General features: G+C 45.5%; 2 protein-coding genes across 3 annotated transcripts in view; one reads left to right on the forward strand and one right to left on the reverse strand.

Moving 5' to 3' along the window:
* HCK (HCK proto-oncogene, Src family tyrosine kinase) overlaps nucleotides 1-23,172 on the reverse strand; it is a 292,459-nt gene that overhangs the window by 220,097 nt on the left and 49,190 nt on the right. For both annotated transcript variants that reach the window (XM_068264576.1, XM_068264574.1), the window contains exon 3: nucleotides 9,044-9,204. The gene's annotated coding sequence lies outside the window, so the exon portion shown is untranslated. The remainder of the gene's footprint in view (nucleotides 1-9,043; nucleotides 9,205-23,172) is intronic.
* The window catches only part of C12H20orf96 (chromosome 12 C20orf96 homolog), a 201,969-nt gene that overhangs the window by 68,364 nt on the left and 110,433 nt on the right, over nucleotides 1-23,172 (forward strand). The window lies entirely within an intron of this gene.

A 23,172-nucleotide genomic window follows, 5' to 3' on the forward strand; every position in this document is an offset into this window, starting at 1 on the left:
ACCCTCATCTGCCCCTTGCGGGCACCCAATTACTCGCCCACACCCTCAGATCACCCTCAGACCCCACCTGATCACCTCCCCAGTGCATTACTTGCATCTATTCTCCCCTTTGATCACACCCTGATCACCTATCAATCACCCCGTCACTCCCTGTCACTGCTACCCATCAGATCAGACCCTAATCTGCCCCTTGCGGGCACCCAAACACCCGCCCACACCCTCAGACCCCCCTGATCACCTCGCCAGTGCATTATTTACATCTGTTCTCCCCTCTAATCACCCACTGATCACCCATCAATCACCCCCTATCACCACCTGTCACTGCTACCCATCATACCCATCAGATCAGACCCTCATCTGCCCCTTGCGGGCACCCAATCACCTGCCCACACCCTCACCCTCAGACCCCCCCCCCCCCCCCCAAAAAAAAATCACCTCCCCAATGCATTTATTGCATCTATTCCCCCTCTAATCACACCTTGAGACACCCATCAATCACCTCCTGTGACCACCTGCCATCCCTACCCATCAGATCAGCCCTAATTTGCCCCGTGTGGGCTCCTGATCACTCGGGCCAAACCCTCAGATACCCCTCAGACCCCCTTCCGATCATCTCCCCAGTGCACTGATTGCATTTATTCTCCCCTCTAATCACCCCCTGAGACACCCATCAATCACCTCCTGTCACCACCTGTCACTCCCTAGCACTCCTATCCATCATATCAGGCTCTAATCTGCCCCCTGCGGGCTTCTGATCACCCGGCCAAACCCTCATCCGCCCCACCGCAGTGAAAGAATTTTTTTTTTCTGATCACTGCTGGTCTCTACAACTTAATTGTGGCTGAGACCAACCGTTATGCCACACAATACGCAATCCAAGAAGCTACCATGCCCAGCCTTTTCGGTGGAAACCACTCCAAGTTTCCGAACGTAACATTTTTTGGGGCCTTCTCCTTAGCATGGGTCTAGTCAAAAATAATGTATTGTGGTCTTATTGGTCTTCGCACCTAATACATCACATGCCCATGTTCTCTGCTGCCATGTCCAGGTCACCATTTGAGAACATCCTGCGCTTCCTGCACTTCAGTGCCAATACAACCTGTCATCTAAGAGGCCACCCTGCTTATGACCGGTTCCACAAAATTCGGCCCCTCATAGACCACCTGTCATCAAAATTTGCAGATGCTTATACCCCCTGAACCTTTTGAGGCATTTGGTTTCCAGACTACTCCTCACGGTTTTGGGCCCCTAAAATGCCAGGGCAGTATAGGAACCCCCCAAGTGACCCCATTTAGAAAGAATACACCCCAAGGTATTCCGTTAGGTGTATGATGAGTTCATAGAAGATTTTATTTTTTGTCACAAGTTAGTGGAAAATGACACTTTGTGGAAAAAAAACAATAAAAATCAATTTCCGCTAACTTGTGACAAAAAATAAAATCTTCTATGAACTCACCATACTTCTAACAGAATACCTTGGGGTGTCTTCTTTCTAAAATGGGGTCACTTGTGGGGTTCCTAAACTGCCCTGGCATTTTAGGGGCCCTAAACCGTGAAGAGTAGCCTGGAAACCAAATGCCTCAAAATGACCTGTGAAATCCTAAAGGTACTCATAGGACGTTGGGCCGCTTAGCGCACCTAGGCTGCAAAAAAGTGTCACACATGTGGTATCGCCGTACTCAGGAGAAGAAGTATAATGTGTTTTGGGGTGTATTTTTACACATACCCATGCAGGGTGGGAGAAATATCTCTGTAAATGGACAATTGTGTGTAAAAAAAAAACTCATTTACAGAGATATTTCTTCCACCCAGCATATTTTTGCCCATTTGTCCCGGTCATTACACCATTTAAATCCCTAACATAATGTATGGCGCCGATATTTCATTTGGCAATAAAGGTGCATTTTTTTTCAGTTTTGTGTCCATCACTTATTACAAACTCATATTTTAAAAAAATAACAGTAATATACCTTTTTGACATACTGTATATTCCTGCGTATAAGACTACTTTTTAACCCTTGAAAATCTTCTGAAAAGTTTGGGGTCGTCTTATCCTCCAGGTGTCATTGATGCCGGGTAGTACGCTCTATCCTGTTACCGCCTCTCAGATCTCCCTGCTGAGGGAGCGCAATCTATTCTTCCATACCGCTCTGAACAGGTAGACAAGGAGAGCTGACCAGTCTACTTAAAGTGACTCTGCAACAAAAATTACAATGTTTTTTCTACCATCCTACAAGTTCCTAAACCTATTCTAATCTGTTCTGGCTCACTGCAGCACTTTGTACTATCACCGTTTCTGTAATAAATCAATGTATCTTTCCCCTGTCAGACTTGTGGCCTGTGTCTGGAAGGCTGCCAACTCTTCCGTGCTGGTCTGTTCCTCTATGCACACTCCAGTGTGTGTTTTATTTACATAAGCCAGCAGCTTCTCTGCTATCTTATCAGTGATAGAAGAGATCTGGATAAAAATCCTCCTCTGTTAGGCTGTGAAAGTAGCTGGCTGACACATACTGAGGAATTACAAACACAGGCACAGGCAGAGCTGTCTGCAGGAAGCCTGTAATGTTCAGTGCATGAGAGAAGAAGGGGACAGAAGGTAAACACACAAATTATCTTTTGAGATTCAAAAGGAAAGCTGTGTACAGCCTGCTTGTGTATGGATGTATTTTCTATGTGTGTACATCAATCTACTTCCTGTTTTGGTGGCCATTTTGTTTGTTTATAAACAAACTTTTTAAAACTGTTTTTGACTACTTTTAATGCGGCGGGGAGCGGCGAAATTGTGACAGAGGGTAATAGGAGATGTCCCCTAGCACACTGGTATGTTTACTTTTGTGCAATTTTAACAATACAGATTCTCTTTAAGGAGAGTTGACCAATGCAACAAGTCAATTGACTATATACTGTAACACATACAGTACAGCACCAGTATCTGTTCATACACAGCACCAGTACATGATTTTTTTATTTTTATTTTAATTTGGTGTGCATTGGAAGAGGGGTAGTCTTATACGGCGAGTATAGCCCAAACTGTATATTTTAAAGAGAACCCGAGGTGTGTTTAAAGAATGCTATCTGCATACAGAGGCTGGATCTGCCTATACAGCCCAGCCTCTGTTGCTATCCCAAACCCCCCTAAGGTCCCCCTGCACTCTGCAATCCCCCATAAATCACAGCCGTGCTGTGAGGCTGTGTTTACATCTGTAGTGTCAGTCTCGGCTGCTCCCACGCCTCCTGCATAGCTCCGGTCCCTGCCCCCATCCCTTCCCTCCAATCAGCAGGGAGGGAAGGGATGCAGGCGGGGACCGGAGTTCTGCAGGAGGCGGGGAGAGCAGCAGACTGACACTATAGAGATAAACACAGCCAGCTCTGACAAGCTGTTTGTCAGCAGCGTGGCTGTGATTTATGAGGGATTGCAGAGTGCAGGGGGACCTTAGGGGGGTTTGGGATAGCAACAGAGGCTGGGCTGTATAGGCAGATCCAGCCTCTGTATGCAGATAACATTCTTCAAACCCACCTCGGGTTCTCTTTAACTGGAAAAGTTGGGGGGTCGTCTTATACGCCCAGTCGTCTTATATGCCGGAATATACGGTAAATATTAAAGTTCAGTCCCGAACGTAACTATTTATGTATTTTTTTTAAATTCTATATTTTTTATTTTTTATAAAAAAAATATTTGTGTAACTATTGGGGAGTGTGGGAGGTAAGGGGCTAATTTTAAAAGTGAAAAAATGTAATTATCTGAAAATTTTATTTTTCAGATGTAGTTTTACTATTTGGCCACAAGATGTCCGCACACCTATCTTCCGTATGTGTAGTATTACTACGCAAAACAGAAGCAATGCGTTGACGAGCTTTATGAATGACGGAGCCGTCTCACAGACGGCATCAGTCTTTCATATGGGGACTTAGATCAACTAACCCTCCTGGCGGTCAATTAAAACCGCCAGGGGGCAGCGCAGCACTATTTTTTTTTTTTTTTAATCATGTAGCTAGCCTAGCGCTAGCTACATGACAGCCGCTGTGCAGCGGCATCCCCCCACAAGCCCGACCGGAAATCCCGTTCTGAATGGGATTTCCATTAGGGCTTCCCTGTCGCCATGGCGACGGGCGGGATGACGTCACCGACGTCGTGACGTCAAAGGGAGTCCCGATCCACCCCTCAGCGCTGCCTGACACTGGCACTGATTGGCCAGGCAGAGCATGGGGTTGGGGGGGGGGTGCGGCGGGTAGCGGCGAATCGGCGCGGAGTGGCAGCGATCGGGCAGTACACGCAGCTAGCAAAATGCTAGCTGCGTGTGCAAAAAAAAATTATGCAAATCCTTCTGCGTGGCATAGCGAGAGCTCAGCTCGGGCTTACCACCAGGAAGGTTAATGGGGACTGTGTTCCCATTTAGTGGCGGGCGGCAGCTTGAGATTGCGGCGGCCAGCGGCAGCTAGTGTAGCATTTTGGATGTAGCAGCTAGTAGTTAAAACTTACCAGTATATATAAGTACTTATGTGCAACAATCAGTGACGTACCTAGGGCATTTGACACCCGTTGCTGGGTATTGAAAGACGCCATAAAAAAAAAAAAAAAAAAAAAGAACGACTGTGTAGTCCAGGTGTAGGCTCCCCTCCCTAAAGTTGGCCTCAGTATAGGTAGCTAACAAAAAAATGGTATAAATGGTAAAATAAAAATATAACCTGCGGCGAGCGAAGCGGCGAAAAATGGGCGTGACCATGACTGGATGAGCGCGGAGCTAACTGTAATTTAAAGTGAACCCAGGATGAGAGTGATATGGAGGCTGTCATATTTATTTCCTTTTAAACAATAGGCAGCCCTGCTGATCTATTTGGCTGCAGTAGTGAACTGAATTACACCAGAAACAAGCATGCAGCTAATCTTGTCAGTTCTGACAATATTGTCAGAAACCCCTGACTTGTTGCATGCTTGTTCAGGGTCTATGGTTGAAAGAATTAGAGGCAGAGGACCAGCACGGTAGCCAGGCAACTGGTATTGCTTAAAAGGAGATAAATATGGCAGCCTCAATATTTTTCTCACCTCGGGTTCCCTTTAAAAGTGCAACGCAAAGGCAGTGGGCCCAAGTTTTGGTGACCCTTTCCCCAGAATATTCACATAATTGTGCAGGTTTTCTCAAGAAAATACACGTAATGTGAGCAGATTTGCCCAGAAATTACGTTAAATCATGTCGGCAGATTTGACCAAAAAACACATTCAATCATGTCGGCAGATTTGACTAGAAAATACGTGCAATCATGTCGGCAGATTTGCCCAGAAAATAGTTCAATCATGTCGGCAGATTTGCCCAGAAAATACATGCAATTATGTTGGCAGATTTTTCCAGAAAATACATGCAATCATGTCGGCAGATTTGCCCAGAAAATACATGCAATTATGTTGGCAGATTTTTCCAGAAAATACATGCAATCATGTCGGCAGATTTGCCCAGAAAATACATGCAATCATGTCGGCAGCTTTGTCCAAAAAATACATACAATCATGTCGGCAGATTTGGCCAGAAAATACATGCAATCATGTCGGCAGCTTTGCCCAGAAAATACATGCAATCATGTCAGCAGATTTGGCCAGAAAATACATGCAATCATGTCGGCAGATTTGCCCAGAAAATACATGCAATTATGTCGGCAGATTTGCCCAGAAAATACGTGCAATCATGTCGGCAGATTTGACCAGAAAACACATGCAATCATGTTGGCAGATTTGACCAGAAAATACATGCAATCATGTTGGCAGATTTGACCACAAAATACATGCAATCATGTCGGCAGATTTGCCCAGAAAATACATGCAATCATGTCGGCAGATTTGACCAGAAAATACATGCAATCATGTCGGCAGATTTGACCTGAAAATACATGCAATCATGTCGGCAGATTTGACCAGAAAATACATGCAATCATGTCGGCAGATTTGACCTGAAAATACATGCAATCATGTGGATGATTTGACCAGAACATACATGCAATCATGTGGAAGATTTGACCAGAAAATACATGCAATCATGTGGAAGATTTGACCAGAAAATACATGCAATCATGTGGAAGATTTGACCAGAAAATACGTGCAATCATTTGGCAGACCTGACCAGAAAATACATGCAATCATGTGGAAGATTTGACCAGAAAATACATGCAATCATGTGGAAGATTTGACCAGAAAATACATGCAATCATGTGGCCGACCTGGCCAGAAAACACTTCAGTCATGTAGCACAGGGGTCCCCAACCACCGGACCGCGGCCCACTGCCGGTCCGTTGGCAGTTTCCAGCTGGGCCGCGGCGGGTCTGTCCTGTCGCCCATCGATCCCCCCCGCCGCTCATGTTACCTTATGAGCGAGCGGCCGCTTCCGGATTCCCCCAGGCGCCTCTCTCCTTCATGCAGCATCTCCGCTAACAGCGCGTCTTGCGGAGGAGGGAAGGAGGTTGCCATGGTAGCGGCGTAGCATATCGCCGCTACAGGAAGCCGCTGCCCCGCCTCCTTCCCTCCTCCGCAAGACGCGCTGCTGGTATCGGAGATGAGGCATGAAGGAGAGCGGCGCCTGGGGGAATCTGGAAGCGGCCACCCGCTCGCTCATAAGGTAACAGGAGCGGGGGCACCACCTACCCATACTAGGGCACTTTACTGGGCACTATACTAGCCACGCTGGGCACTATACTAGCCACGCTGGGCACTATACTAGCCACGTTGAGCACTATACTAGCCACGCTGGGCACTATACTAGCCACGCTGGGCACTATACTAACCACGCTGGGCACTATACTAGCCACGCTGAGCACTATACTAGCCACGCTGGGCACTATACTAGCCACGCTGGGCACTATCCTAGCCACGCTGGGCACTATACTAGCCACGCTGGGCACTATACTAACCACGCTGGGCACTATACTAGCCACGCTGGGCACTATACTAGCCATACTGGGGTACTGTACTAGCCATGCTGGGCACTATACTAGCCATACTGGGGCACTATACTAGCCATGCTGGGCACTATACTAGCCACGCTGGGCACTATACTAGCCATGCTGGGCACTATACTAGCCATACTGGGGCACTATACTAGCCATGCTGGGCACTATACTAGCCATGCTGGGCACTATACTAGCCATACTGGGGCACTATACTAGCTATATGGGCACTATACTAGCTATACTGGGCACTTTACTAGCTGTACTGGGGCACTACCTACCCATACTGGACACTATATTAGCTATACTGGGCACTACCTACCAATATTGGGACTATACTAGCTATACTGGACACTATACTAGCTATACTGGGGCAACTAGCCATACTGGGGCAACTAAACTACCTATACTTGGGCAACTATGCTAGCAATGCAGCTGCACCCCAGAACCCCCCATCCCCCGTAACCCGCTGCGCACGACACTGCTCACTAGGTCGCGCACCCCACTCATCACCCCATAACGCCCCCCCCCGGAGAAAAATTTGGTCAGAAAGCGGTCCCCGGGCCGGAAAAGGTTGGGGACCCCTGATATAGCAGACCTGGCCAGAACAGTCGATACCTCCTGTCCCGGCCTCTGTCCGGCGCGCAGCTCCCACGATCCTCTGCAGCCAGCCAGCAACTGAAACTACCGCGCTGACAGCAGGGCTACGGGAAAATGGCGCCCAAAGCCCTGCACTGCAGACTCAAAGTCTCCAGAGCAGGGCTTCAGACACCATTTTACTGTAGCCCTGCTCTGCCGCTGTCGGAGCTGCGGGCTGCTGCTGTCAGTGAACTGACATGGCGTCTATTTAACGCTGAAAGTCAGTTCACGCTAGGGGGTGCTTGGAGAAATTTAAGGGGTGCTTCAGCACCCAAAGCACCCCCCTGGTGCCGCCACTGCCCCAGTATAGCTAGTAGAGTTGCCCCTAATATAGCAAGTAGAGTTGCCCCCAATATAGCTAGTATAGTTGCCCTCAGTGTAGGTAATATAGTTGCTCCCAGTGTAGCTAGTATAGTTTCCCCCAGTATAGCTAGTATAGTTGCCCCCGGTATGGCTAGTACAGTTGCCCCCAGTATAGCTAGTACAGTTGCCCCCAGTATAGCTGGTACAGTTGCCCCCAGTATAGCTGGTACAGTTCCTTCCAGTATAGCTAGAACAGTTGCCCCCAGTATAGCTAGTACAGTTGCCCCCAGTAAAGCTAGTATAGTTGCCCCCAGTGAAGCTAGTTGCCCCCAGTGAAGTTAGTATAGTTGCCCCAGTATAGCTAGTATAGTTGCCCCCAGTATAGCTAGTATAGTTGCCCCCAGTGAAGTTAGTATAGTTGCCCCCAGTATAGCTAGTATAGTTGCCTCCAGTAAACTTAGTTTAAATGCCCCCAGTATAGCTAGTTTAGTTGCCCCCAGTATAGCTAGTACAGTTGCCCCCACTGTATAGATGCCCCAGGAGGGGGAAGCAGCACTAGAAGGAAGGGCAGTGGGGGCAGCGGCGGGGAGGGGGCCAGAATCCCCCCTCCCTCACCTGGGACCCCTCCTTCTGCCTCTCTCCCCCTCCATAAATTACAGGCAAGTGTAGGCTCGGCGGGAGGCGTGCAGAGAATTACTCACCTCACTTCCACGTTCCAAGCGCTGGCAGCGTCATGTCGCCACAGATCTCCGCCTTCAATGCCGCCCAGTGCTTCCGCTAATCAGGAAGCACAGTGGGCGGGATTGAAGACGGAGACCTGTGACGACGTGACGCTGCGCTCCAGCGCTTGGAACGCGGAAATGAGGTGAGTAATTATCTGCATGCCTCCCCGCCGAGCCTGCACTTGCAGGTAATCTATGGATATGGAGAGAGGCAGAAGGCGAGGCCCCAGGTGAGGGAGGGGGGGTTCTGGCCCCCCATCCCACCACTTCCCCTCCTTCTAGCGCTGCTTCCCCCTCCTGCTCTGCTGCTGTGGGGTGCCGTGGCGACACCCCCCTAGCTGTCAGTCACTCGGTGCGCCACGCCCCCTGCGCTCTATGGTAGGAACGCCACTGGCAACAATGCATACAGTATATGAAAAGTGCAAGAAGAAAGTGAGGAAAGTGCTTACTATGGAAACCCCGACGTCCAGACTGCAACCCTGCCTGACGCATATTTCGGGCCAAATCTCCACTTCTTCGGAGGCCAAAGTGGCCAGAATGTTACCAGCATGGATGTAGACTGCAGTATTGATCCGACAGAGGTTCTAGTCTTTACTCATTCTGTCTAAACCTAAAAACAAACAAACAAACAAACAAAAAAAAACATTTTGAGCCACAGTTGGTCAAAATAGCATCAATGTGCCTTTTTTTTTTTTTTTTTACATCATAAGAATGTCGCGTTCAGTACATATAAAGAAAAATGTTGGTTTACTAAGTTAAGCTAATAACCTGCATGTGAAGAGCTTCCTTGGCAGAGAAATCAGACGCATGGGCAACAATTAAAAAAAAAATAGCTAAATACACACACACACACTCAAACACACACACACACACACACACACACACACACGATTTCCACTGCCAGTATCAGTGGAATAACAACAATAACAACAGTGGAATAACAACAACTACAATAACAGACTGTAGACTTCCACACAAACACACACACACAAAACAACAAATGCAAGTAAGCATGGTAAGTGTAAGTACACTGTAAAGCATACCGGAAGAGAAAACTTAAGCCTGAAGTGAGAGGGATATGGAGGCTGCCATATTTATTTCCTTTTAAGCAATACAAGTTGCCCGACAACCCTGCTGATCCTCTGCCTCTAATACTTTCAGACACAGACCCTGAACAAGTATGCAGCAGATCAGGTGTTTCTGACATTATTGTCAGATCTGACAAGATTAGCTGCATGCTTGTTTCTGGTGTGATTCAGACTCTACTGCAGCCAACTAGACCAAATACATTTGGCAGCTTTCTTTTGTTCTTGCTTCAGTAGTCCTTTAAATGCCCAAAATATGGGGACTTTTCCGTTAGCCGGCCGCATCCACTAGGTGGTGATAATTACTATTCCCCCTCCAGGCCGCCATGGGTAGTAGGGAAAGATGTAATTCTGGTGGAGTTTTATCGCCACCTAGTGGATGCGCCCGGCTAACGGAAAAGTACCTAAATATGCCCTAAAACTCTACTACATTACATTTCTTTCATCCCAAAATGTAGCCCTGTTTTTCAATGAGTACATCATGCAACTCAGCATCCGACCCAACTGCAGGGAGGATGTTCAGCGGCGCCCTCGGGGCCAAACACTGATCCTCCTATTAGCGCTGCTAAAGACATGGACCTTGCCGCTCACGTCACTGTAGAAGCGGGGATAGAAGGAGCAATGTTCAGCTTTAGGGGGAGTAGAACATCACAGGTGGTACCACCTGTTACTTTTCATGAGATCTCAAGTCAGGTTGCTTGTGCAGAGTATTGCTTCATACACACTTGAGATAAAAGTCTTTGGAAAAGGCAAGATCACAGACAAATCTTACCACCCTTCATGTAGTATGAGAGCCATACTCTACACAGTCTATTCTATGGAGCTGCACTCCCCATCAGATAAAATCTTTGCAAGATGCTGCACACAAAGATACCCGTACACACTCAAAAGATCATTATCTGCAAAAGATCTGTTCCTGCAAAATATCCATTCCTGCAAAATGCATTCATAGTCTATGAGATCTGCAGATCATCATACACACTTGGTTTAACAGACAATCATCTGCAGATCATCTGCAGATCAGTTCCACCAGGATGGATTTTCAGATCTGCAGATGATTGCCAGATATGCAGATGAAGTCTGTTAAACCAAGTGTGTATGATGATCTGCAGATCTCATAGACTATGAATGCATTTTGCAGGAATGGATATTTTGCAGGAACAGATCTTTTGCAGATAATGATCTTTTGAGTGTGTACGGGCATCTTTGTGTGCAGTATCTTGCAAAGATTTTATCTGATGGGGAGTTCAGCTCCATAGAAAAGACTGTGTAGGTATGGCTCTCATACTACATGAAGGGTGGTAAGATTGGTCTGTGATCTTTCATTTTCCAAAGACTATAGTCTGATGTGTGTATGCACCTTAAGAATGGGGATTGTTTGGTTTGCATTCAGCTGGCCAGTTATGTGCTCTTGCTTCTAAAAGGTTTTATTACACGTGTGCTTAAATCATTAATAACATTTTTATATTCTTGCATTTACACAAGATACCAGAGCAGTATATTTTTTGGAGTAGAACATCTTCCCTGCAGATGCATCAGCTGTTCATTTTCATGGTGGGCTCCTGGGAAAATGGCGCTGCATTTAGGGTTAAAAATGAGGCAATTTAGGACAGGGCTGTGAAGTCGGAGTTGGAGTCGAGGAGTCGGAGCAATTTTGGGTACCTGGAGGGTTCATAAACTGAGGAGTCCAAGTCGGGAGTTGGATGATTTTTGTACAAAAACCACAGCCCTGCTAAGTATTAGACTAAAGATGGCCGCACACCATACAATTTTTTCAATATCTGTTCAATTTAAGAATTTCAATACATTTTTCTGACTGATTGTAACATTTCAAAAATATGACCAATGTACCACACACCTATGTTCAATTTTCCCCCAATTATGATAAAAATGATTGGAAACTGACAAAATTGCTAGGGTTTGTATATTAATAAATTGACTCACACCATACAATCTTTAGAAAGAAATTGAAGAAAAATATCTGGCATTCCGAATCGATAAAAATCGAAGAAAAGGGGAAATCCGATTGGATTTTTCAGTCGAATGAAAAAAAAAGCTTTCGATTTTTTCGGGAGATCCGATCGTTTTTATCGAATTGCTGTAAAATCGGATCATTTTATTGTATCGTGTGTGGCCACCTTAACCACTTCCCGACCGCCGTATAGACAATTAACGGCCGGGAAGTGGACTCCGCAAGGACCGCCGTATTGACAAATGGCGGCGGTCCTTTTACGGGCATGGGCGGCGCGATCGCGTCATTCGTGACGCGATCGGCCGCCGGCGCCTGGCTCCGCCCCCTCACGCTGTAACCCGCTGGCCGTTCGGAAGCGCCGGCGGGTTACTAGCACCCGGATCGCCGCATACCAAGTGTATAATACACTTTGTAATGTATAAAAAGTGTATTATACAGGCTGCCTCCTGCCCTGGTGGTCCCAGTGTCCGAGGGACCACCAGGGCAGGCTGCAACCACCCTAGTCTGCACCCAAGCACACTGATTTCCCCCCCCGCGCCCCCTGATCGCCCACAGCACCCCTCAGACCCCCCCTGCCCACCCCCCAGACCCCTGTTTGCACCCAATCACCCCCCTAATCACCCATCAATCACTCCCTGTCACTATCTGTCAAGTCTATTTTTTTCTTTATGCCCTAAACTGCCCCCTGCTCCCTCCTGATCACCCCCCACCCCTCAGATTCTCCCCAGACCCCCCCCCCCCTGTGTACTGTATGCATCTATCCCCCTGATCACCTGTCAATCACCCATCAATCACCCATCAATCACCCCGTCACTGCCACCCATCAATCAGCCCCTAACCTGCCCCTTGCGGGCAATCTGATCACCCACCCACACCAATAGATCGCCCGCAGATCCGACGTCAGATCACCTCCCAAGTGCAGTGTTTACATCTGTTCTCTACCCTAAACACCCACTAATTACCCATCAATCACCCATCAATCACCCCCTATCAACACCTGTCACTGTTACCCATCAGATCAGACCCTAATCTGCCCGTTGCGGGCACCCAATCACCCGCCTACACGCTCAGATTGCCCTCAGACCCCCCCTTATCAATTCGCCAGTGCAATATTTACATCTGTTCTTCCCTGTAATAACCCACTGATCACCTGTCAATCACCCATCAATCACCCCCTGTCACTGCCACCCATCAATCACCCCCTGTCACTTCCACCCATCAATCAGCCCCTAACCTGCCCCTTGCGGGCAATCTGATCACCCACCCACACCAATAGATCGCCCGCAGATCCGACGTCAGATCACTTCCCAAGTGCATTGTTTACATCTGTTCTCTACCCTAAACACCCACTAATTACCCATCAATCACCCCCTGTCACTGCTACCTATCAGATTAGACCCCTATCTGCCCCTAGGGCACTCAATCACCCGCCCACACCCTCAGACCCCAGCCCTGATCACCTCACCAGTGCATTGTTTGCATCTATTCCCCCCTCTAATCACACCTTGAGACACCCATCAATCACCTCCTGTCACCCCCTAGCACACCTACCCATCAGATCAGGCCCTAATTTGCCCCGTGTGGGCTCCTGATCACTCGGCCAAACCCTCAGATCCCCCTCAGACCCCCTTCCGATCACCTTCCCAGTGCATTGATTGCATCTATTTTCCCCTCTAACCACCCCCTGAGACACCCATCAATCACCTCCTGTCACCCCCCTAGCACTCCTATCCATCAGATCAGGCCCAATACAACCTGTCATCTAAAATGCCACCCTGCTTATCACCGGTTCCACAAAATTCACCCCCTCATAGACCACCTGTCATCAAAATTTGCAGATGCTTATACCCCTGAACAGTCATTTTGAGGCATTTGGTTTCCAGACTACTCACGGTTTTGGGCCTGTAAAATGCCAGGGCGGTATAGGAACCCCACAAGTGACCCCATTTTAGAAAAAAGACACCCCAAGGTATTCTGTTAGGTGTATGACGAGTGTATAGAAGATTTTATTTTTTGTCAAAAGTTAGCGGAAATTGATTTTTATTGTTTTTTTTTCACAAAGTGTCATTTTTCACTAACTTGTGACAAAAAAATAAAATATTCTATGAACTCGCCATACACCTAACGGAATACCTTGGGGTGTCTTCTTTCTAAAATAGGGTCACTTGTGGGGTTCCTATACTGCCCTGGCATTTTAGGGTCCCTAAACCGTGAGGAGTAGTCTAGAAAACAAATGCCTCAAAATGACCTGTGAATAGGACGTTGGGCCCCTTAGCGCACCTAGGCTGCAAAAAAGTGTCACACATGTGGTACAGCCGTACTCAGGAAAAGTAGTATAATGTGTTTTGGGGTGTATTTTTACACATACCCATGCTGGGTGGGAGAAATCTCTCTGTAACTGGACAATTGTGTGTAAAAAAAATCAAACAATTGTCATTTACAGAGATATTTCTCCCACCCAGAATGGGTATGTGTAAAAATACACCCCAAAACACATTATACTACTGCTCCTGAGTACGGCGGTACCACATGTGTGGCACTTTTTTACACCCTAAGTACGCTAAGGGGCCCAAAGTCCAATGAGTGCCTTTAGGATTTCACAGGTCATTTTGCGACATTTGGTTTCAGGACTACACCTCACGGTTTAGGGCCCCTAAAATGCCAGGGCAGTATAGGAACCCCACAAATGACCCCATTCTAGAAAGAAGACACCCAAAGGTATTCCGTTAGGAGTATGGTGAGTTCATAGATTTTATTTTTTGTCACAAGTTAGCGGAAAATGACACTTTGTGAAAAAAAAACAATTAAAAACAATTTCCGCTAACTTGTGACAAAAAAATAAAAACTTCTATGAACTCACCATACTCCTAACGGAATACCTTGGGGTGTCTTCTTTCTAAAATGGGGTCATTAGTGGGGTTCCTATACTGCCCTGGCATTTTAGGGGCCCTAAACCGTGAGGAGTAGTCTTGAAACAAAAATGACCTGTGAAATCCTAAAGGTACTCATTGGACTTTGGGCCCCTTAGCGCAGTTAGGGTGCAAAAAAGTGCCACACATGTGGTATCGCCGTACTCAGGAGAAGTAGTCTAATGTGTTTTGGGGTGTATTTTTACACATACCCATGCTGAGTGGGAGAAATATCTCTGTAAATGGACAATTGTGTGTAAAACAAAATCAAACAATTGTCATATACAGAGATATTTCTCCCTCCCAGCATGGGTATGTGTAAAAATACACCCCAAAACACATTAGACTACTTCTCCTGAGTACGGCAATACCACATGTGTGGCACTTTTTTGCAGCCTAACTGCGCTAAGGGGCCCAAAGTCCAATGACCACCTTTAGGCTTGACAGGGGTGCTTACAATTTAGCACCCCCCAAAATGTCAGGACAGTGAACACACCCCACAAATGACCCCATTTTGGAAAGTAGAGACTTTAAGGTATTCAGAGAGGGGCATGGTGAGTCCGTGGCAGATTTCATTTTTTTTGTCGCAAGTTAGAAGAAATGGAAACCTTTTTTTTTTTTCCGCTTACTTGTGACAAAAAATAATATATTCTATGAACTCACTATACCTCTCAGTGAATACTTTGGGATGTCTTCTTTCCAAAATGGGGTCATTTGGGGGGTATTTATACTATCCTGGAATTCTAGCCCCTCATGAAACATGACAGGTGCTCAGAAAAGTCAGAGATGCTGGAAAATAGGAAAATTCACTTTTTGCACCATAGTTTGTAAACGCTATAACTTTTACCCAAACCAATAAATATAGGCTGAATGTTTTTTTTTTTGTTATCAAAAACATGTTTGTCCACATTTTTCGCGCTGCATGTATACAGAAATTTTACTTTATTTGAAAAATGTCAGCACAGAAAGTAAAAAAAAATCATTTTTTTGACAAAATTCATGTCTTTTTTGATGAATATAATAAAAAGTAAAAATCGCAGCAGCAATCAAATAGCACCAAAAGAAAGCTTTATTAGTGACAAGAAAAGGAGCCAAAATTCATTTAGGTGGTAGGTTGTATGAGCGAGCAATAAACCGTGAAAGCTGCAGTGGTCTGAATGGAAAAAAAGTGCCTGGTCCTTAAAGAGACACTGAAGCGAAAAAAAATATATGATATAATGAATTGGTTGTGTACTATGAATAATTACTACAAGATTAGCAGCAAAGAAAATATTCTCATACTTTTATTTTCAGGTATATAGTGTTTTTTCTAACATTGCATCATTCTATAATATGTGCAGATGACACAACACTCAGCATTCAAAATGATTCTTTCAGAGCAGTCTGTGAAGTAATGACCTCTCCTCTAGCAGAGGAAAAGTAAATAGTCTAGGAACAGTTGAGATAATAAAAGTCAGATAACAGCCCTCTCCACGACTAATGCTGGGAATACACGTTTCGTTTTTGCCTTCGTTTTAGCCTTCGTTTCGATTGTGCCTTTTGTCCTTTTCGTTCCCGAAATAATCGAACGTACGGTTAATATCACCACCCACGGTTTCGTTTTTTTTTTCGATTCTAATGGTTTTGTTTTTCCAATGATCGAAGGCTGCAAAGAAACGAAACGAAAATCCCTTTTTACAGGGACGGAGTAACATAAACGAACATATAATCGATCTGAACAGCCATCAAGCCTACCAATGGCTCGATTAGATGGATAAAGAGAGATAATATCAAACATGTTCGATCACTAGTCGTTCGTTTTTGGGGTCTATTAATCGAAACTATAATGAGATTATGACTATTTTCACATACGTTTTCAACACTCAATTCGTTTACTGAACGAATCGAAGGCTAAAACGAAGGCAAAAACGAAACGTGTATTCCCAGCATAACTTAGTCGGAGAGCTTAATGGCTTGTTTGCATAGAGATAACAACTGGAGTTTCTCAACTCTTCCTGTACTGGAAACAATTACACTGATGTATCTGATCTTAATGTTTTATTTCTTAGCTATGCTACACATACAAATCATAATATCATCATTTTTTTTTCGCTTCAGTGTCTCTTTAAGGGGGGTAAAGCCCACGGTCCTCAAGTGGTTAAGGTGCATTAGAGGGCTCAGCTACACTATAAGCACTTTTATGAGCACTTGTGATTGATTTGCGCTTTCTAAGTGTTTTAAAAATCGCTCCCATTCACTTTCATTAAAATCGCAATAAAAATTACAGCGAAAAATCTCGGCAATTTTTGGACAATTTTTACCCTTATTTTGATGAAGGTGAATGGGAGCGATTTTTAAAACGCTTAGAAAGCTCAAATCAATCACAAGCACTCAGAAAAGCGCTTATAGTGTGGCTGAGCCCTCTAATTTCAGATCTTTCGGAGCAGACAGCGGCATCCTGGAGAGGATGAAAACTACAGCAAGTGATCTGACAGACTTTAGAAGGATGGGAGAAGCCCCAGGTAAGTAATTACCGGTAGTATCTCACCCTTCCCCCCCGGCCTCGGTATTCCTTTCAGGGCCTTTTTACATTTACTGCGTAGCGTCACGTTACCCATTCTTACCGCAGCTCATTGCATTGGCCATTAAAGTTAATAGAGCATGTTACACTTCCTGGGATGCACCAGAAATGCTCCAGCTGACGCAGACCTGCAGTGCGTTACCGCGCACGGCACCAGAAGCAGTCAAAGTCAATGGTAAAGTGAACATTTTGTATTTGTGATGCGTTTGTGATGCGCATGCGCAGATTTTCAGATGACACGCTTCCTGTCTAGCGGTATACACGTGACTGGAGGGTGCGACTTTTTGAAGGCAGAGGTTACCTCCACTTTCTCTGTCAAATCAGTCTGCAGCACATACTAAAGAAGCTTTTCTCAACCGTTTTACCTTGAAGGAACTCAGGGAACCCCTGCAAATATCTGGAGGAACCCCTGCATGTATTTTGCTGGAGGCATGGTCTTTAAGATAGGTAGGTGAGGCTGTTTATTTCACTACCCCATTACACTGCCACTCATTATACGGTCTCCTTACTGTAGTGCTTTTTATTAATGTTCTCATTACTATTCTGATATTCATATCATAATGTGCTCTATTATCTATTTCTGCCGCCCGGAAGTGAAGCTCACGTCTAGGCGGCTGCTCTGCTGCGGTGCCGCGCTCCCGGGCGCGATCGCGGGCGCGCCCCCGTGGTGTCCCCCGGTAGCCCTGGGATCAGTGAACGGGAACATGGTTCCCGATCACCAATTCGTCTCCCCAGCAGAAAAAACGAAGCGCTCTGACTGGAGGCTTCAGTTTTTCTGCCCGGAAAAATTTCTGCATCCTCCTTGTGCTTCCGCTTAGCGAGAAGCACAAGGAGGGGGAAAAAAATTCAAGGTGACCATCTTGTGGCCAAATAGTAAAACTACATCTACATATTTTTTACATTACAATTTACACATATAATAACATTAAAAATGAACTGTTTATTTCCCACACCAAAATATTACCCAAATAAAATTTTTAATGGGAAAAAAAAAAATTACAATACAAAAAAAAAAAAAAAAAAAGACAAATAGTTACCTAAGGGTCTGAACTTTTTAAATATGCATTTGAAGGGGGTATACTACGATTTTTTTTTAAAATTATGAGCTTGTAAATAGTGATGGACGCAAAACGGAAAAAATGCACCTTTATTTCCAAATAAAATATTGGCGCCATACATTGTGATAGAGACAAAATTTAAATGGTGTCATAACCGAGACAAACAGGCAAATAAAATACATAGGTTTTAATTACCGTACGGTAGCGTGGATTATTTTAAAGCTATAATGGCCGAAAACTGAGAACTCATGATTTTTTCCATTTTTTTCTCATTAATCCTGTTAAAATGCATTTATAAAAAAATAATTCTCTTGTCTTACTCACCAATATTGACCAAATACTCTGTATGTTTTATAATTTTTCTACTTGTAAAAATAAAAAACTTTAAATATAAAAAAATAATTCTTAGCAAAATGTACCACCCAAAGAAAGTCTAATTAGTGGTGGAAAAAACAAGATTTAGATCAATAAATTGTGATAAGTAGTGATAAAGTTATTAGCAAATGAATGGGCGGTGAAAATTGCTCTGATGCATAAGGTGAAAAATCCCCGCGGGCTGAAATGGTTATGCTTCCCCCACCGTGGGGCAAAATGCCCGGGAACCCCTGCAGAGTACTCAAGGAACCCTGGTGTTCCAGGGAACCCTAGTTGAGAAAGACTAAGATGTGTGTACTAGTGCGGTGCGATGTGATAGTTATTTTGCATGTCGAAATCCGATTGCATCAAGTGTAAAAGGAACCTTAAAGGATATCCCGAGTTGAAAATGTATGCATAAAAGTAGTATATACAGTACATACTTTCTTTAAAGGAACCAAGTGTTCTAAAATGATAATGTACAAATAATGTCTAAGTAGCTGTGTAAACATTTTTCTACTTTTCATGTTAAATATCAGAAGCAAAAGCTTTAACCTTCCTGGCGGTGAGCTCGGGCTATGCCGCGCAGGAGGATTTCTCAGGCCCTGCTGGGCCGATTTGCATACATTTTTTTTGCAACACGCATTCCGATCGCAGCCGCTACCCGCCGATCGCCGCGCCCCCCCCCCCCAGACCCCGTGCTCTGCCTGGCCAATCAGTGCCAGGCAGCGCTGAGGGGTAGTTCGGGACTCCCTTTGACGTCACGACGTCCATGACGCCGGTGACATCATCCCGCCCGTCACCATGCCGATGGGTGAAGCCCTCCAGGAAATCCCGTTTGAACGGGATTTCCTGATCAAAGATCGCCGCGATCGAAGCGGGTGGGGGGATACCGCTGCACAGCGGCTATCATGTAGCGAGCCCTAGGCTCGCTACATGATTTAACAAGAAAAAATTTAAAAAACAATGCTGCGCTGCCCCCTGGCGGTTTCTAATAGACCGCCAGGAGGGTTAATTGTGTAGATTTTAGCTACGTTTGAAATGTCTCATTTGCAAAGGTATGGATCTCTGCAGCCTGACATGCTAAGAGCAGTGTAATATTGAAGCAGAGTTAAATGAAAAGCCTGTCAGGTATCATGTTTCACACACACAATTACAAATGTTTGTGCTGCACATAAGATACATTTCCTCTGATCTCTGTGAGAGAAAGCTCTGTCTGTCTCTGCCTGAGCTCTCTGCACACACAGGATTAACAGATGCACTGTGAGGGAATTTCCCCCTCCCCTCATGGCCCAGTCTGCCGTCATATTACAGCAGACTGACATCAAAAAAGTGTGAAAGGAATTAGATAACAGTAAATAAAGAGATAAAGATTCAACTGTATACACCAGTATTTAGCAGCACTTCCCAAACATTTCCTATCTCAACTGAAAAAAACACGTTAATCGATAGTGTTCCTTTAAAGTATCCACATCACGACCATTGCCTCTGTTTCCCATTGCCAGGCTTTGTTTCCGCAATCAGTCCCAGACTAGGGTCCAACAACCAGAAGCTAGCAGCCTTTGAACCGGATATGAATTACCTGTGCATGCACAGTTCACCCTTGGATGCTGCTCTGGCCGCACGCCCGGTGTCTTTGTGATCATACAATTAAAAAGATTCAACGATTTTTCATTTTCAGAAACGAAAGGCTTGTACACACGTTCGACAAAACCCGCCTGTTTGTCGTCTGAATATGGTCTGATGTACGACAATCAGGCGTGTGTACCCGTGGCAAACGACTAGACAATTGACAGGAAACAGGCGGTTTACCTGATCCAGCTGCAGGATCAACTCACACGACTGTTGGACTGATAGCATGCAGTTGGCCATGTGTGTACAAGTCGTTTGAACAACTTGCGGTTGTTTTGAGTGTGGCCATGTTGTGCGGCCTGTCATTCTGCTTGCAAGAGCAGTACGCAAATGAGTTGGTCATTTGGTTGGTTGGTGCGAGGAGAATACAGGTCGTGTAAATGGTTGGTCATGGGGTTGGTCGAGCAATTTGTTGGACGCTTGTATGAGCCTTAGGATAACTTCAAATGAAACTGCACATATCCAGGGGATATTTGTAGAAACAGAGTAGTGCAGTGTTCTCCCCAAAAACTATTTGAATAAGAGGAGCGACGCTGACAGCGCGTGCGTCCGCCCTCTTTCACTCCAAGAATGGGAAGCCCAGCCGGAGCGCAGCTGACGTCATCCTGCATGGACCCAGAAGATGCCGATACGCTGCTGGCAGCTGCAGCGCCGGTGAGACTCGCAGCCCTGACATTACCCCTCCCCTGAGGCGTGGTCTCCGAACACGCCGGAGCAGGTCTATCTGGGTGAGAAGTATTGAATTCAGCAATCAACTCATTAGCATGAATTCTATTGGCCGGAACCCAAGACCTCTCCTCAGGCCCGTAACGTCTTCAATGAACCAGATACTGTACAGAACTCCTCACTCTCCTGGAGTCCAAAATTTTTTCTACCTCATATTCTGGTAAACCATCAATGATTACAGGAGGGGGAGGAGTGTTATCAGCTTCAGAAGCAGATTTGAGCAGCAAGACATGGAAAAGATTAATGAAGTAATTTACAAGGTGTCTCTTTCAGCTTCCATGAGTGTAACTAGGTCCCTCTCATGGAAGCTGAAAGAGACACCTTGTAAGTTACTTCATTAATCTTTTCAGTGACACTGTAAGGACCAATGTATTTTGGACCAAGTTTAACTGAAGGCTGACGTAGCCCTATATTTTTAGTAGATAGCCATACTCTGGGCCTGATTCACAAAGCGGTGCTAACAGTTAGCACGCTGGTGAAAAGCCCTTTATCATGCCTAAACTCAGTTTAGGCATGATAAGTTTAGGTGTGATAAGTTTAGGAATGATAAGTTTAGGTGTGATAAGTTTAGGCATGATAAGTTTAAAAGCCATTCCGGAGCGGGGACTAGGAGAGGAGCCAGGACTCCGTCGTGGGACCTCCCGACCAGCACTGGGCTGGAAAAAGCCCCGGGTGAGTACAACTTTCTTTTTTTACTTGAGCTCGGAGTCACTTTAAGTGCCAACTGGGTTAGCACCGCAGTGCACAGCTGATCAAAAGTTTTACGCTAGCAAAGTCTGGTGCACTTCGTATAAAGTTTAGTGGCGCTGCTTTGCGTGCGGGACTTTGCAAGCGATCTAAACTTATCTAAACTTATCATGCCTAAACTTATCACACCTAAACTGGCTTTTCACCAGCGTGGTGCAATGGTTATCATGCCTAAAGTCTCTAACTGTGTTAGCACCGCTTTGTGAATCGAGCCCTCTGTCTCCGGGTAAAAAACCCCTTCTGAGGAGAATGATGGCGATCGGTTTGCCTTTTCTGAGAGGCAACAGCCGCTTTCAGATTCTGGTTAACAGAGGACCATATTTCCTTCATCCTATTCATCCAATCCTGGAGTGCAGGAAAAGGTGTGGATGAAGAAGGAACAAATGAAAATCTGGGAGAGCGACTAAACACTACCTGAAATGGAGAGCATTTAGACAAAGCATTCAACAAGTTATTATGTGAAAATTCTGCAAATGGAAGGAAGTGCGCCCAGTCTTCTTGGGACTCAGATACATAGCAACGTAAAAACTGCTCCAAGGACTGATTAATCCTTTCCGTCTGGCCATTAGTCTGAGGATGAAACCCAGACGAAAAAGACAGGGACATGCCAATATGGGAGCACTTGTAAAAACAAAACAGAGGACACCAAGAGCCCAATAGTGCAATATTGTCTGATAAGCTCAATATATACTGTAATGTCAAAGGTTCTTATACTCACAAAGGTGGGTTACCATCAGGCAACCACTTGGGGAGTATTAGTACCTGACCCCACTCAGGTATAAAAGTCGCTCTCTGTAGATAGGAAAATGGGGAAAGAACCCCTCCACCAGGGGTGGACTTAATCGTGCTGTAATATGTACGAACAGAGGCGCCAAGCAGAGTAAAACAATGTTCTAAAAATGATAAAAAGAGGGAAGTCGAGGTGGACTTACCTCCCTCTGGTAGTGGACATATACTCAAATGCAGAGTAAAAAATATACAATTTATTCACAGCTCCATAAAATCGCAACGCGTTTCGCAGTCAACAGTCCCGCTTCATCAGGCAGTACAGGAGCATATAAAACTGGTTCAGGTCCATAAAGCGTGTGAGCGCCAATGTCATAGTTGCCTTCAGCGGAGGAAAACTTCAGAGAAAAGAAGGCACAGGGATGTAGGCGTTCCGGCTGACCTGCGTATTGAGACAAGACAGCACCTAGACCTATTTCTGAGGCGTCAACCTCTACAATAAAGGGACGGAGCACATCAGCATGTTTAAGAATAGGGGCCGAACAGAAAGCTTCTTTGAGAGTCTGGAAGGCCAGGGAAGCTTCAGAAGACCAACAGGAGGGATTAGCGCCCTTCTTGGTCATGTCGGTCAAAGGAGCCACTATGGCCGAAAAGTTGAGAATGAATTTTCGATAGTAGTTCGCAAAACCCAGAAACCTCTGAAGAGGGTTAAGACCACAGGGTTGAGGCCATTCCAGGACGGCTGCAACTTTTTTCTGGTCCATAGATAGTCCCGAATCGGAAATTATGTATCCTAAAAAGGGGATTTC

This window comes from Hyperolius riggenbachi, chromosome 12, assembly GCF_040937935.1.
Source record: "Hyperolius riggenbachi isolate aHypRig1 chromosome 12, aHypRig1.pri, whole genome shotgun sequence".
NCBI lineage: Eukaryota > Metazoa > Chordata > Amphibia > Anura > Hyperoliidae > Hyperolius > Hyperolius riggenbachi.